Source organism: Psammomys obesus, unplaced genomic scaffold (assembly GCF_907164565.1).
Source record: "Psammomys obesus unplaced genomic scaffold, mPsaObe1.curated_primary_1811, whole genome shotgun sequence".
In the NCBI taxonomy this organism is placed as follows: Eukaryota; Metazoa; Chordata; class Mammalia; order Rodentia; family Muridae; genus Psammomys; species Psammomys obesus.
Window position 1 is genome coordinate 27,241,607 of NW_026585644.1, and position 13,213 is coordinate 27,254,819.

Genomic DNA, 13,213 nt, shown 5'->3' on the forward strand with positions numbered 1-13,213 from the left:
TGAAATAAAACACTCCAGGAAACACAGCTTGTGATGGAAAGCCTCAATAGAAACAATCAAGGAAAAATTTAAACTACTCCAAACATACAAACAAATAAAACCCAAGTATAAGCATGAACGCTTTTATTAGAAAAGTATTTCATGTATTTAGCAATCAAGATTATTTCTCATGCCATAAATTATTCTAGCAGCATATGCCAAGGTTTTTCTACAATTTTGTGTGCCCCCCCCCCATCACATTCCTTGTGCTGAGAATAGGCTCTTGAAATCTTTTCAAGCGTGGATGTCAGTGGCAGAGTGAGATAAGCCATGTCTAGGAAGACAGGATGTCTCCACATTCCCCAACAGCTTTTCAGAATACAGTATAGGTTTGCCTGTCCACGCCTTCAGTTTTAGATTATCTTTGAAAGGTTTTTTTCCCTGTTGGAATCTTACTTTCCCAAACCGTCAGCTATTGCCAAGCCAGGCCAACTCTCAAACTCCTCTCTCTTCCTTCACACCGAGGGGTGGAGGTTGAGGGGTTTTTTTGTAAGAAACACCATCTTTTTAAGATAAATAACAGAGGTATTATTTTTTAAAAGACCTGGGAATCTGGTTCAAAGTTTTAAAAATGAATTTGTGTTATCTCAGTGGGAGCATCTAACTAAGCTACATACAGTTCTCCTGAGCAACTGAAACTGCATTGATAATTCCAGCCTCTACTTTTGTGAGAATATGAACATGAAAAAATTAATGACAAACAACATGAAAAAATTAATGACAAACAACAAACTCCCCTATGCTGTTTGTTGATAGAACTATTCTCTGAAATCTGTTAGGTTTCCTCCATATGTGATTATTTCATAGTTTTTAATTTTTCCTCCAATATTCATATATATTATTTCATGTAAACTTACAATAGTTTCCAGCACTACTTGCTATGGTAGATATACCTAATATCTCTTTTGTTTTTAATTTTATTAAAAAAATACAATATTTGATATAAGTTTTAATTTTTTTTCTTCTTATTGTTTATTATAGATTACTAAATTTGCATCCCAGATGTGGCCCCCTCCCTCTTCTCCTATCAATCCCACCCTACCTTCCTCTCCTCCTGCTATACTCCTCCCCTAGTCCACTGATAAGGGAGGACCTCATCCCCTTCTATCTGATGCTAGCCTATAAGGTCTCATCAGGAATGGCTGCATTGTCTTCCTCTGTGGCCTGGTAGTGCTGCTCCCCCCTCAGAGGGAGGCGATCAGACAGCCTGCCACTGAGTTCATGCCAGATATAGCTCCTGCCCCCCTTACTAGGGAACCCACTTGGAGACTGAGTCTATGGCCTATATCTGAGCAGAGGTTCTAGGTAAGTCCTCTCTAAGCATGGTCCTCGGTTGGGGTATTTGTCTCTGCAGGGCCCCAGGGCCCATATTTTTTGGCTCTTTTGGTCTCCTTTTGGAGCTCCTGTCCCCTCCAGGTCTTTCTATCTCCCTCTTCTTTCATAAAAATCCATGTCTTCTGCCCAAATCTTCACTATGAGTCTCAGCCTCTGTTTATAAATAACTATAAGTTTTTTCATGTTCTTCCTGTTTTATTTCCATTTTCTGTTAAATATTAGGAATTAGTGATCTTCTTAGATTTGAACACACTACTCCTCTGTACCTAGCTACATAGTCACACTCGTTGCTTCTTCCAGTTATTGATATGAGAGATTAATGGTGATTGATGACTGCCTTTTAATTACCATGTACTTTTGGAAGAATTCCAATTTGCAATGGTATAAATGCTGAGATGCACACCTCTCTTTAACTCCCTGGAACTCATTTAAAAAAAAAAGGAACACAACACAACAGGACAGCAAGTGATTTTCCTACTCATCTGCAACTCCTGTGACACACAGTGACCAGCAAGACAAGATTGATATCAATAAAGGTGCAGTAGATGGTACCTACATGCTTCTTAATTGAACTTAATGCTCACTAAACAGGAGGGAGATCAGTTGGTACTGGAAACCTAGTCAACTTCCCAGGGCTAGTTGTGATAAGAATCTAAGAAAAGATTCTGCTATCACCACTTGGTTGGACCAGCAAGAATACGAACTACATTTAAATTTCTCTGAAGTGCATCTATCATCCCCCACAGAAGAAGCTTCTATTCAAAGCAAATGAGAGCTACAAGAGAAAACCACATTCAGACACAACTCAGAGACCAAGGGATCATTAGGAGCCCAGTCCTAATGGATAAAAGAGCTAGGGTAACTTTAAAATTCATGAGTACTATGAATTAGAGACAAGAGCAGAGCTTTCTAGAATTCGGGGGTGGGGGCAAGGTTTTAAGTTTGAATAGATAAACTGAAGAAGATACAGGCATAACTAAGCATCAGTTTATATCTCTAAAATCTGATGGAAGAGTTAGTTGACGACGAGCAGTGAATACATAGAATTTGAACCACTCAATTCAATGTGCCAAGTCTCTTTGTTCCATTGTTTTCTGTAAAACTGCACCAACTGTGACTAAAATCCACAACTGCTGTAATAGCTCAAACAATGTCAAATGCCAAGTAAAGTTCTTGAGGCCAATTCCAACTTTAAATTATTAATGAGGTATTCACAAATAAAAGATCTTAGTTGAATATATATTCATATATACATTTTATATATTTATTCTTAATGTCTCAACATGATGCAAAAGCACCAAAAATCATTCTCAAAGTATGAATCAATATGTTGGTGATGATGGTGGCTGTGGTTTTATGTATGTATATGAGTGTGTGTGTGTGTGTGTGTGTACTCATTGGTATATATTTGTTTCCTCTTGTTTTATATTTCTTCTGTTTCAGAGAAGTGACAACTCTCTTTCCCAAAGGCTATTATAGCAGAAACAGGACTTTGGCCTCTTCTTTATTGTTTGGTAAACAAAGAGCACTATACTTTGTTACTTGGTGAAATTTTTCAGGCTGACTTCCCTTTCAAATATAAAAGCATAAAAGGTTCTCTGCTGCAAGCAGGGTTAACCACTGTTTTCAAAAGCCCTGCCGAGGAGAAAGACAGCTTCTCAGAGGTAAAATGAAAGAAGTATTCCATAAAATGTTTGTGGCCAGCCTCACTGAGGAACTGGTGATGGGCAGGCTCCAGAGTTGGGGCAAAAGGGGCCACAGTGACAGTGGGAACTACTCTTCTTACTGCCATTATGTGGTGCCCCACCTCTCTCCAGAAAAGCTCTACAACAGCTTGGTAGGGTCACACAAGGACTGTGTAGAAAAAGCAAAGAAATAGGAGTAGGAGACAGGGACTCACAAAAGAAAGAATCCAAAGCTGAGTAGCAAGCACATCTAGCACTGGGACTTTCTCAACCAAAGGAAAGAACGATGTGAATTATTAGGTTCTGATCATCAGTAATTATGGAGAGTTCCTTAAGCTTTCTTGGCATTTATCTATTAGATAAAGGTGGGTTATCAATGTGCAGAACTGCATGGTGGTAGTATTTCTGATATCATAAGACCATTGTCTTCAATGATGCCTTTTTCCTAAAGACTTTAAATGACTAATGAGGTATTCACAAATAAAAGACCTTAGTTTTTATGATTTACAGTGCCTCCTTCCTTCCTTTGGGGAACTGAGTTGTAATAACTTGATGCACACTGAAAGACTGTAGAAGATGAAGCCAGAGATAAAAATGATGCCCTCTTATTCAAGGATGTACACTGATGGCTACTAAACCACCAGATGTTAGGTAAGAGTACAGAAGAGAGAAGGAGCCAAACCTGAAGACACCTTGACCTTTTCATAACTATTATTAGACAATAAGAATGCGCTATTTAAGGCATGTGTCTATATGATGGTGACATGGGTTCCCTAAAACACTAATATACAAGTTTCTACAGTAAACATTTTAAGGCTCAAAGCTGCTGCAAATAAACTTCCTCTAGTAGGGAGCATTCCAACCAGGGACCAACCGAGTGGTAGATTTTGAGATAATTAAGAGAAGAATACAGAAGAGACACTTCCCCAAATGGATATGACTTGGAGCATGTGCCCTGTGCTCAACTCCTATAGCAGTGATGTGTGATCCCATGAGGAGAGTCTCATGTTTCTACAGTAAAAAGCTCACATGCTTTCTTTGGTCTTCTACTTTATATTCGTTTTCTTTATGACAAGACTCCAGAGACCAGAAATAACTGGTCCAGGACCAAATTAAATAAAACTTGAAATCTGTCACTTACCTGATCCCCAATTAGGAGAAGCTTTTTCCAGCTCAAGTCATTCTGCTCAATGGTCCCAGCGACTCTTTTTATGACTGGGATGAACTTGGGCCAGTATTTGCTTGGTGTCATATTTATGAGCTTACTTAAGAATCTTTTGTGCACGCGTTGGAAGGCCTTTTTTTTTTCTTGGATTTGCTCCAGAATTGGATTCTTGGGGCACACAGCACAGTGTTTAAGGCCTAAATGTAAGATGTGCCTTTCGGCTGTCTTCTTTTACCTTTTTGTCTGCCTATCCTTCCTCTTCTCAGAGTTGTCCCTCAACCTTGCAACAGCTATCGGTCAACCTCTCTAATAAGCCATACATAATTTTTCTGTTCATTAATAAACCAAACTCTCATAAGTGCTATTTCCCAGTGATTCCAGGGCAGAGGTCTGATCGTCAGGAGATTTAATATTATAGTAGACCTTTGACACCTCTGTGTACGGGTTATGTGTGTCATGTTTGAATGTGTGTCTGCATGAGGTATGTTTATATGAGGTGTTTGTGTGTAGTATAGTTGTGTATATTTATATGGGGTGTACTTGTGTAGGGTGTGCTTGTATAGGCTATGTTTTTCTGTGTTTGTGTGTGTGTTATGTTTATGTGTGTTTGTGGAATGTGTGTGTATTTGTGTGTGTGTTTGAGAAAGAAAGATCTTGAGGGAGAATGGTTTTTAATCTAGTCACATATCTCTAGATTCCAAATATTTCATCCTTTAAAGTAACTTTCTAAAATTTTTGACTGCAAATCTATTCCAACACCCACAAGGTCAAAAGTGAAATTTTTCTCTACATCTTTGCTAGCCGGTCACATAGCTGATGAAGCCATCTGATTTTAAAGTGATCTTTTTCACTTACATGGCTCATAAAATCTTACATAATTCCAATTGACAGACATTCTTTAGCTTATCTAACTAAAACTTCCTTGTCTCCATTCTACTCTATATCCTTTCTGGACACTCTTACATGTGTTGTGTGTACTTACAGCAAAGTTAAATAGAAAGCCAATGGTCTTTTCTTACAAACTAATGCTCCTGTTTCTTTTTTCTTATGCCTGACTAAACTACCTTCAAACACATGTACAATTCTTTATCTCAGACTTTAATCTCCTCTTGCACGTTGCGGATTATGAAATCCCCATTCAGTTAATTTCCACAGAGGTGGTAGAGATCTAGGCTAGACTACCCATACTTTACCAAGTTACATATTGTAAATGGAGGAGTTTAATGAGACAAAAATCCATCATCTCCATGGTGCTAAATATAATGCTAAATATAATTCCCTGTAGATCTAAGAAACAGTAGAGATGGTGTCCACATGTAAAGCTTTAGAAAACAGTCAGGATTGGCAGGAATAAAGGCATGCCACACAGGGAGAAGAAATCCTAGCCAAGAAGACTGGCTCCCATGTCAGCCCTTACATAGAAAAAGGAGCCTTCAGAGGTTGGCACTGTTGTGCATACTGAGAGAGGGGAGTTATTTTTGCTTCTACATGTGATTTTTATTGTATTCTGTTCCCTATTATTTAAACTTACATCCCCATAAATTTATGAGAAAGTTTTTTGTTAAGAGGTACCTAGTCTATAAAAGTGTCAGATATGTCAAAGATGGCTAAGATAGGAATTGTGGGTGGGACTGTGATATCTTTGCAGGAAGCACTGATGGCCAGAAAAAGGTTACACAAACAAGCATTTGACTCAGAGATGCTCTGTAGAACTCCACTGAAGTTATTGTATTACACAATCCCATGATTTGTTCATGTTTTGTTGTAGCCTTGCATGTTCTCAGAAACTGTTCTATTTGAACAACATAAGGGGAAGCAATGGCAAGACTCATAAGCTTGTTTGATGATAAATGAAGTGGCTTATCCCAAAGCACACAGAATAATAATAGTAGAGAATAGCCTATGATTCCTGAACTCTTGATCTTGCTTGTTCTGTGCATATGGGGGAAGAAGGAAAAGAAGGTAAACTTCCTGAATTATTCTGGTGATTGCTATGTAACCCTTTTTTCACCAGCCATCACATGCCTAGAGAGCATATTCAGAAAGATGTGACAACCTGTATTTTATTCAAAGCAATAAAACCTCCTGTATTGTCCCACCATATTGAGAGCCTGAATTACAGCTCCACTTACTGAATTATATTTTGTAATTGCCATCTGCCATTTCCTCCTTCCAGCTTTCCTATGTTCCCAACATGTTTCCTTCTTCCCACCCAACTTTATGATTTTTTTTAAAAGAACTAAACCACCAAGTCCAATTAGTGCACATACTCACATATGTTTGGCGTCAGCCATGAGAACATCAGAAATGTACTAATAACACCCAAAGAAAAGTGACTCTTCCTCTGTAGTCCATAAAGTGCCTGGCATTTGTTCCTCAGCTGAGAGGGGGTATTCTCATGCCTTTCCCCACCCTTGAGGGAATTTTGAAAACTCTTCATCATGTGGCCACTTCCTATGGGTAACCACAGTTACCATGAGTTTGTGTCATGTATGTAACAAATATGCTATGTCCAGAGGCCAGAACTTCATATCCTCTTATATTCTTTCTTACATTCTGGTCTTACATTCTTTCTGCTCCCTCTTCAGCAGTGTTTATTGAGCCTTGTATGTTGGGGGGTAGGGTGAGATAGAAGTCCCATCTATCATAGCTGATCATCCATAGTTGCTTATTCTTCTAATTTTAAACCATTAGTGAATCTCTGCATTAATCACTATTCTCCTCAGTGAGAAGCTTCTCAATCTATGGAAACACAATTAATATTCAGCAGGGAATTTGGCAATATGATTATTTAGCAAAACAACATCATTAGGTTCTCCTCTAGAACCTATGGCTTCTCTAGCCAAGAAATTTGCCTATATTTACAGTACCAGGCATAATTTCCTCCTATGGACCAATCTTCTTTTATTCTTAGTGAGGTCATCTAGATCCCAAAAGGCAAGCATCACATGTCCTTTCTCATATGAGAGTGTGGGCTTCAAATATTTTACTTTGAATTCTTAGCCTGGAGTACATGCAAACTAGTAAAAGGCCAGTGAGGATGAGGATGAACTAGGGGTGGAGATGAAAGCAGACAGGAAGATTACCAGTGGCAAAGATCCATGTAAATAGCAGAGTGATGCAGATAAGGAAATGAAGATATAAGGGAGAGTTAGTCAAAATGAAGCATGCAAGACAAATCTACCTAGTAGCCTATGCTCATATAATCCAAATTAAAAATGTAATAAAAGAGAATGAAAAGTAGATGTTATATAAAAGTGCAGTGGGTCATAAGGAATACTGGGACCTAAAGATTTTAAGTGGGAATGGAGGCAAGGAGTAGGGAAGATGAGAGGTAGGAGGTAGATGATTAACCCAAACTGAGGATACAAGAAGAAGCCTTATGGAACCTGATTGATAAGCCAATTAAAGCATTTAAAACGAGTTTGAGGAGCATAACTCGCAGAGACTAAAAAACAAAAACAAAAACAAAACAGACAAAAAAAAACAACCCAAAAAAACAAAAACAAACTTCTCCCAGAACATATATGTGTGTGTGTGTGTGTATATATATATATACACACACACACACACACACACACACACACACACATATATATATACACACACAAATATATATACATGTATTTACATATATATACATGTATTTACATGAAAATCACAGTGCCAGGCTCAGGTTACCTCCCTATTAGTTAATGGTAAAGGACCCCTCACAAGCATCCGTACAAAATAAGCTCCTGCCATTGTTCTTGGTTGCACATCATAACTAAATAATAAGACCCTATTTCTGAAGGCACCACACACCTCCTTTATAGGACATAAAGCAACACCTCTTAATCTGATTATGAAGCTTTCTCCGTACTGAATAGCTTTCATAATAGTCAAAAATGTTGTGCAGGATATTGAGGCAGTAGAGACTTCAGTGGTCTTATTCAGTTCTGGACCCTTCATGGTACAATACTGACTTGCCAGGCAATTCTTTTCCACCAGTCCAATAAGGACAAGCCTGCTTATACTGGTAACCAACCACTCTTAAAAATGAATCCCTCAATTAGGTATTTTTGTATTATTCTCTTCATAAGACTGTGAATATAGCCTCTATGAGAGAATAATGCTGAATTCCCATGAAAGGTCAAAGGCAGAAACCAGAGTAAGATTAGAGGCCTCTACTTTCCACTTATATGTGTGAATTCTTAAAACACACATGTTACATTGCCAGTTGGGAATGCCTCCACCTGTCTAAATACATATTACCGCACATTGGCATCAATCTCTATTAACATAATATTCGCCATTATGGGACCATTACAACATCATCCCACTCACAAGTGTGCCACAGAGCAGAATGTCACAGACACCTCAGCACACTGAACGCTTAAGTCAAATGGAAAGTTGAAAACACCTTCTGCAGGCAGCCACTGGCATTACTTCATATTTATATTAGCTTGGCTAATCTAACACAGTGAACTTTTTCCCTAAGAAAATGTAAAGAGAGTATTTAACTTGAATTTTTTATGTAGTAAGCAGCTGTCTAAAGTCTTAATTCCTGTTTGCAGTAGAGTAAGTGGCAAATGCAACCAGGAAGAAAAAAAGAAAGAACAGTTTCCTGTGTGCTGGGGAGGTCAGCAGGCTGTGGAAAAGCCATATACAGTATTTCCAGGAAAGTGTTCCTACAGATCCCAATAGAACTACTTACCTCTTGGGTAGAAAACGATGGCCATGCATTTCTTGATACACTTGTCTATGCAAGTGAGAAAAGTTCTTGCAACCAGGAGACAGAAGGAAAGATAGAGAAAATAGCCTCAAAATGTTACAGTATAGGAGAAACCCTGACTGAAGAACTCTATCTGGTTCTAAGGTCAACGCATGACCAGTGTGCACCTCATGCTCATATCTAAGGAACTTGGAAAGAATTAGGGCAGGTGGTGGGGCTATGAAGTATCAATATAAACCTTTCATTCCTCCAACCACTTAGACTAACCATGTGCTGCCTGTGTGTCCTTTTGTCAATTCAAGTCTGGATAACTACAAAGCTGACATGGGGTTATGTTATTACTTCTGAGATTAACTGTCATAGAAATTCAGCTAGAAGTATAAACATAGTTTGCATTCATCTACATTTTTATGTTATTTAAATGAAGTGATCTGCTAGAAAGAAAAGTCAATGAGAGAGCATGAGCCTTGGGTAGCTGTCTTTGTTTGAGTATGTTTTTGACAGATATTACACAACTCTTGTGTCTCATAGAGGATGACAGTAATTTTCTCATAATTTTTCTTGAAAGTCAAAAGCTAAAGTTAGAAGTTAACAGTAAAAAAATGAATTATTCTTTAAACAATATAATACAGCAACTATTTACATTTTATATTACTTATTAAACCTAATACAGAGTAATAACAAGATGTACATAGGCTATATGCACACACTATATTGTTTCCTTCAAGCATCAACAGCTTTGGGCATCTATGTAATCCTAGGGCCAATTTCCATCTATACCAGGAAGCAGCTGTATCTGATGGGTAAGTTGCTTATAAGTACAGAGATGAGTGACAGCTAGTTTTCAAATGCCACTTCTTCCTGTAATGTGCTGCTTTGGGTGTGTTCTGCACAAACTTTTGCTACAGCTTAATTCAGTATGACTGACTCACTTTACCAATTGCATCACTTGTCCTTATGACTTCAGGTATATATTCTAGTGTTTTGATAAATTCGTTGATTTGAGCAATACAAACCCCTTAGGATTTCTTGCTAATTAGGAGGTGGCCATTTCTTACTAGCTTTATATGTGTCATGTTTGATTTCCATGCTTTTTTCCTTTTTTCTTCATTTTTGAGATTATAGTTTGATTTTCTGAATAAATTTTTATTCTTTTGGAAAACAACAATAATTAGTGAGAGTAAGGCGCCTCACCATAAACAAAAGCAACATGTGGCAATCCCAGCAGCTTGTCTTTCTCTGAGGAGGCAGACACTTGGTGATGGAAGGCCTTGCCAACTTCAAGAACAGAGTCTCAAACTGAAAAAGAAGCAGATGTGAAAAACACCTCCTTGAGAATTGTCCTAGGGATTCAGAGCTATATGTCACAAGATTTCTTCCACGGTGGCTATAGGGTCCTGGCAGGAGCCAGAACTCAGAGAGCTCATTCTTTATCAAACAAGGGTCTCCACCTTTGGCGTCTTGGCTTTTGAGGTAGACAGATGTTTGAGATTAAAACTCAGAGTATGATACAGAAATTGTCCCATTGGTGGTTGTTAGACATGTGTGAAATGAATGATCAAAATGACTGACCTTAATAAAGAACTTCGCAAGACAATCCTCCAGCACGTTCTGAATTGAGACTCCCGGGTTTTCTCTGACTCTAACGTAGTGTTGCCAAATGTCTGCACATAATCTCAACTGTGTCTAGTGAGTGCCACTTATTGTCAAAGTTTATATTGTCATGGGAATTTGGGGCGGGGACAGGATGCCATTGATGAGATACTCAACATATATAAGACTTGATCAGGTTTTCTTTTATTGGTAAGATTTTAATAATTTAATAAGAAAGAAAAGGATTCTTTAACAAGGGAAATTGTATTCTAAATTTTATTTTCCTTTTGTGCGCAATTGTGTTGAACTTGAGTAGATTATATAGAAATTGAGCTGTAAAGTGAAAATTCCTTGTACTCTTCCCATGATAAGAACAAGTTTGAACAACTTGTCCCCGATATCAATAAACGTATCCAGAGAGGGTGGAGATCTCATAACATAATGCTGCGTGTGGTATATTGGGGAATCAAATACTGGTTATTGTTAAAACTTTATTCTAGTTGAGATGTTTTCTCTGCAGTTGCACTGTATTTGCCATTGTTTTGGTGAGTGTGTGCTTCTGTGTGCAGGTGGGTACATGTGTTTAGGAAGGCACTTAAGAAGGCAAGAGGTCCCCCTCACTATGGGAAACCAATTGGTTACTGAGCTACCACAGGCTACAGGAACTCAATGACTGGCTCTTTGGCCTCCCCACCCCCCAAGGGAGGAGCAGTCCTGTTAGGCCACAGAGGAGAGCTCTGCAGCCAGTCCTGAAGATACCTGATAAAAACAGGATCAGATGAATGGGGAGGAGGTCCCCCCTATCAGTGGACTTGGAAAGGGGCACGGTGGAGAGGAGGAAGGGAGGGAAGGACTGGGAAGGAATGAGGGATCGGGACACAGCTGGGATACAGAGTTAATAAAATGTAACTGATAAGAAAAAAAATAAAATTCAAAAAAAAAGAAGGCAAGAGGTCAAACTTAAGGGCTCCTCAGGAGCCATCCACATGGTTTTGAAGTGGACTGGCCATTGAGCCACAGAGATCTGCTTACCTCCACCTCCTCTGTGTTAAGATTAGAAACACTCACCATCATTACCAGATTTGTAAATGAGAATCTTAGGTATTGTGTCCAGGTCCCCACATTTGTACAACAAGCACTTTACTGACTGAGCTCTATCCTCAGGCTCCAGTTGTTCTGTTTTATAGAGGAGTCATACAATGTTGCAAACACTCAACAAGAATCTGCTATGCAAGCCATGTCTATCTCTCATTCTTCAGCAAAGGAATAATATGGGATTGTGCTACAAATTGGGATGTGAGGTATTTGATGTCCCCTGGTGTGAAAAGGCATGAGTATCACTGTAGCCTAGAGGATTTCTTGACTACCTATAGCTGAATGCTTAGAATATTTTCTAGTTTAAAAAGTGAAAATGAAGCCAATGTCATGGCTTAAGTCTGTTGGTCCAATATTTGAGGGCTGAAGCAAGAGGATTGTCATGAGTTTAAGGCTAGCCTTGGGTATGTAGTGAGTTCTAGGCCAGCCTAGGCTATAGAGTGAGACACTGTTTTAAAAAGCAAGCAGATAATAAACTAAAGGTCTATATTCATTTCATAGTCTTCTTAACAGCAAGCCTTTATTTAAGTCTCCTCACACTACAGAGAAGCGAGAAGACAAATCCCTTAGACAGTGTGGATTGGTTTCAGTTCTATCCTGGAGAAAGAAGAAGACATGCACACACAGAGCCCAGATTGCTATGGTAAGTAGTACACAGAGATACGTACAATGCATTGGGAAAAGAGAGAAAGCCATTATCACTTCTTCAAGCCAGGAGGTTCAAGATGAAACGTGTCTGCAGATTCTTCCCTGAAGTCCATTTTCTCAAAAGAAGAAAGAATTAAATAATGAGAAAAAAAGAGTAGGAGAGAAATAGAGAGGGAAAGGAAGGAGAGGGAAAAGAAGACAAGAAAGAAGGGAAAGGGAAAGAACAAGAGAGGAGAGAAGAAGAAGGAAGGAGAGGAGAGGGAGAGAAAGGAGAAAGAAAAAAGGAAGGAGGAGAGAGAGAGGGAGGAAGGGGAAATGAGGAAAAGAGGAAAGAAGGAGAGGGATAAGAGAGAAAAGAAAATAGGAGAGAGAGACAGAGAGAAGAGACTCTTTTGCAGAATTTCCATGTAAAAATGCCCAGAAATCTGCTTCTGGAGCCTTGGAATGCTGACTGTGGTTTTAGATGATTTATTTTATGTCCCTGTGACACAATTCAGACATCTGTAAAATACAATAAAATAGCCCACTCCAGGTCCTTACACAATCTATGAAATGTTGAGAGCCATAGGCAGAAGTTCTGAGGAAAATCTTGGCTGGATAAGTCTGAGGACAGCCACTAAGCTGCAAAATAAGGTCTTTTCTAACCATAGATATAATCCAGACAGGCCTGTGTGTGAGCTGGAGCAACCTCTCTGTGTAGAAATGCTTCAGTAGGACAAACAAGAATAACATCGTTATCAAAGTAAAGGGATAACTCATCCAACATACATAGGGTAAATGGAATCCATATGGAAGAAAGGGTAAGCATAACACCATTCATGAAAAGTCTTATTACCGTAGGTCAGAAGATCAGAAGTTCAGTTTGCATCACCTTAGAAGCCATATAATCTGGTCAAGGTCCATCATTTCAATTTCCAATCAATCTTGTAAGTCCAATAC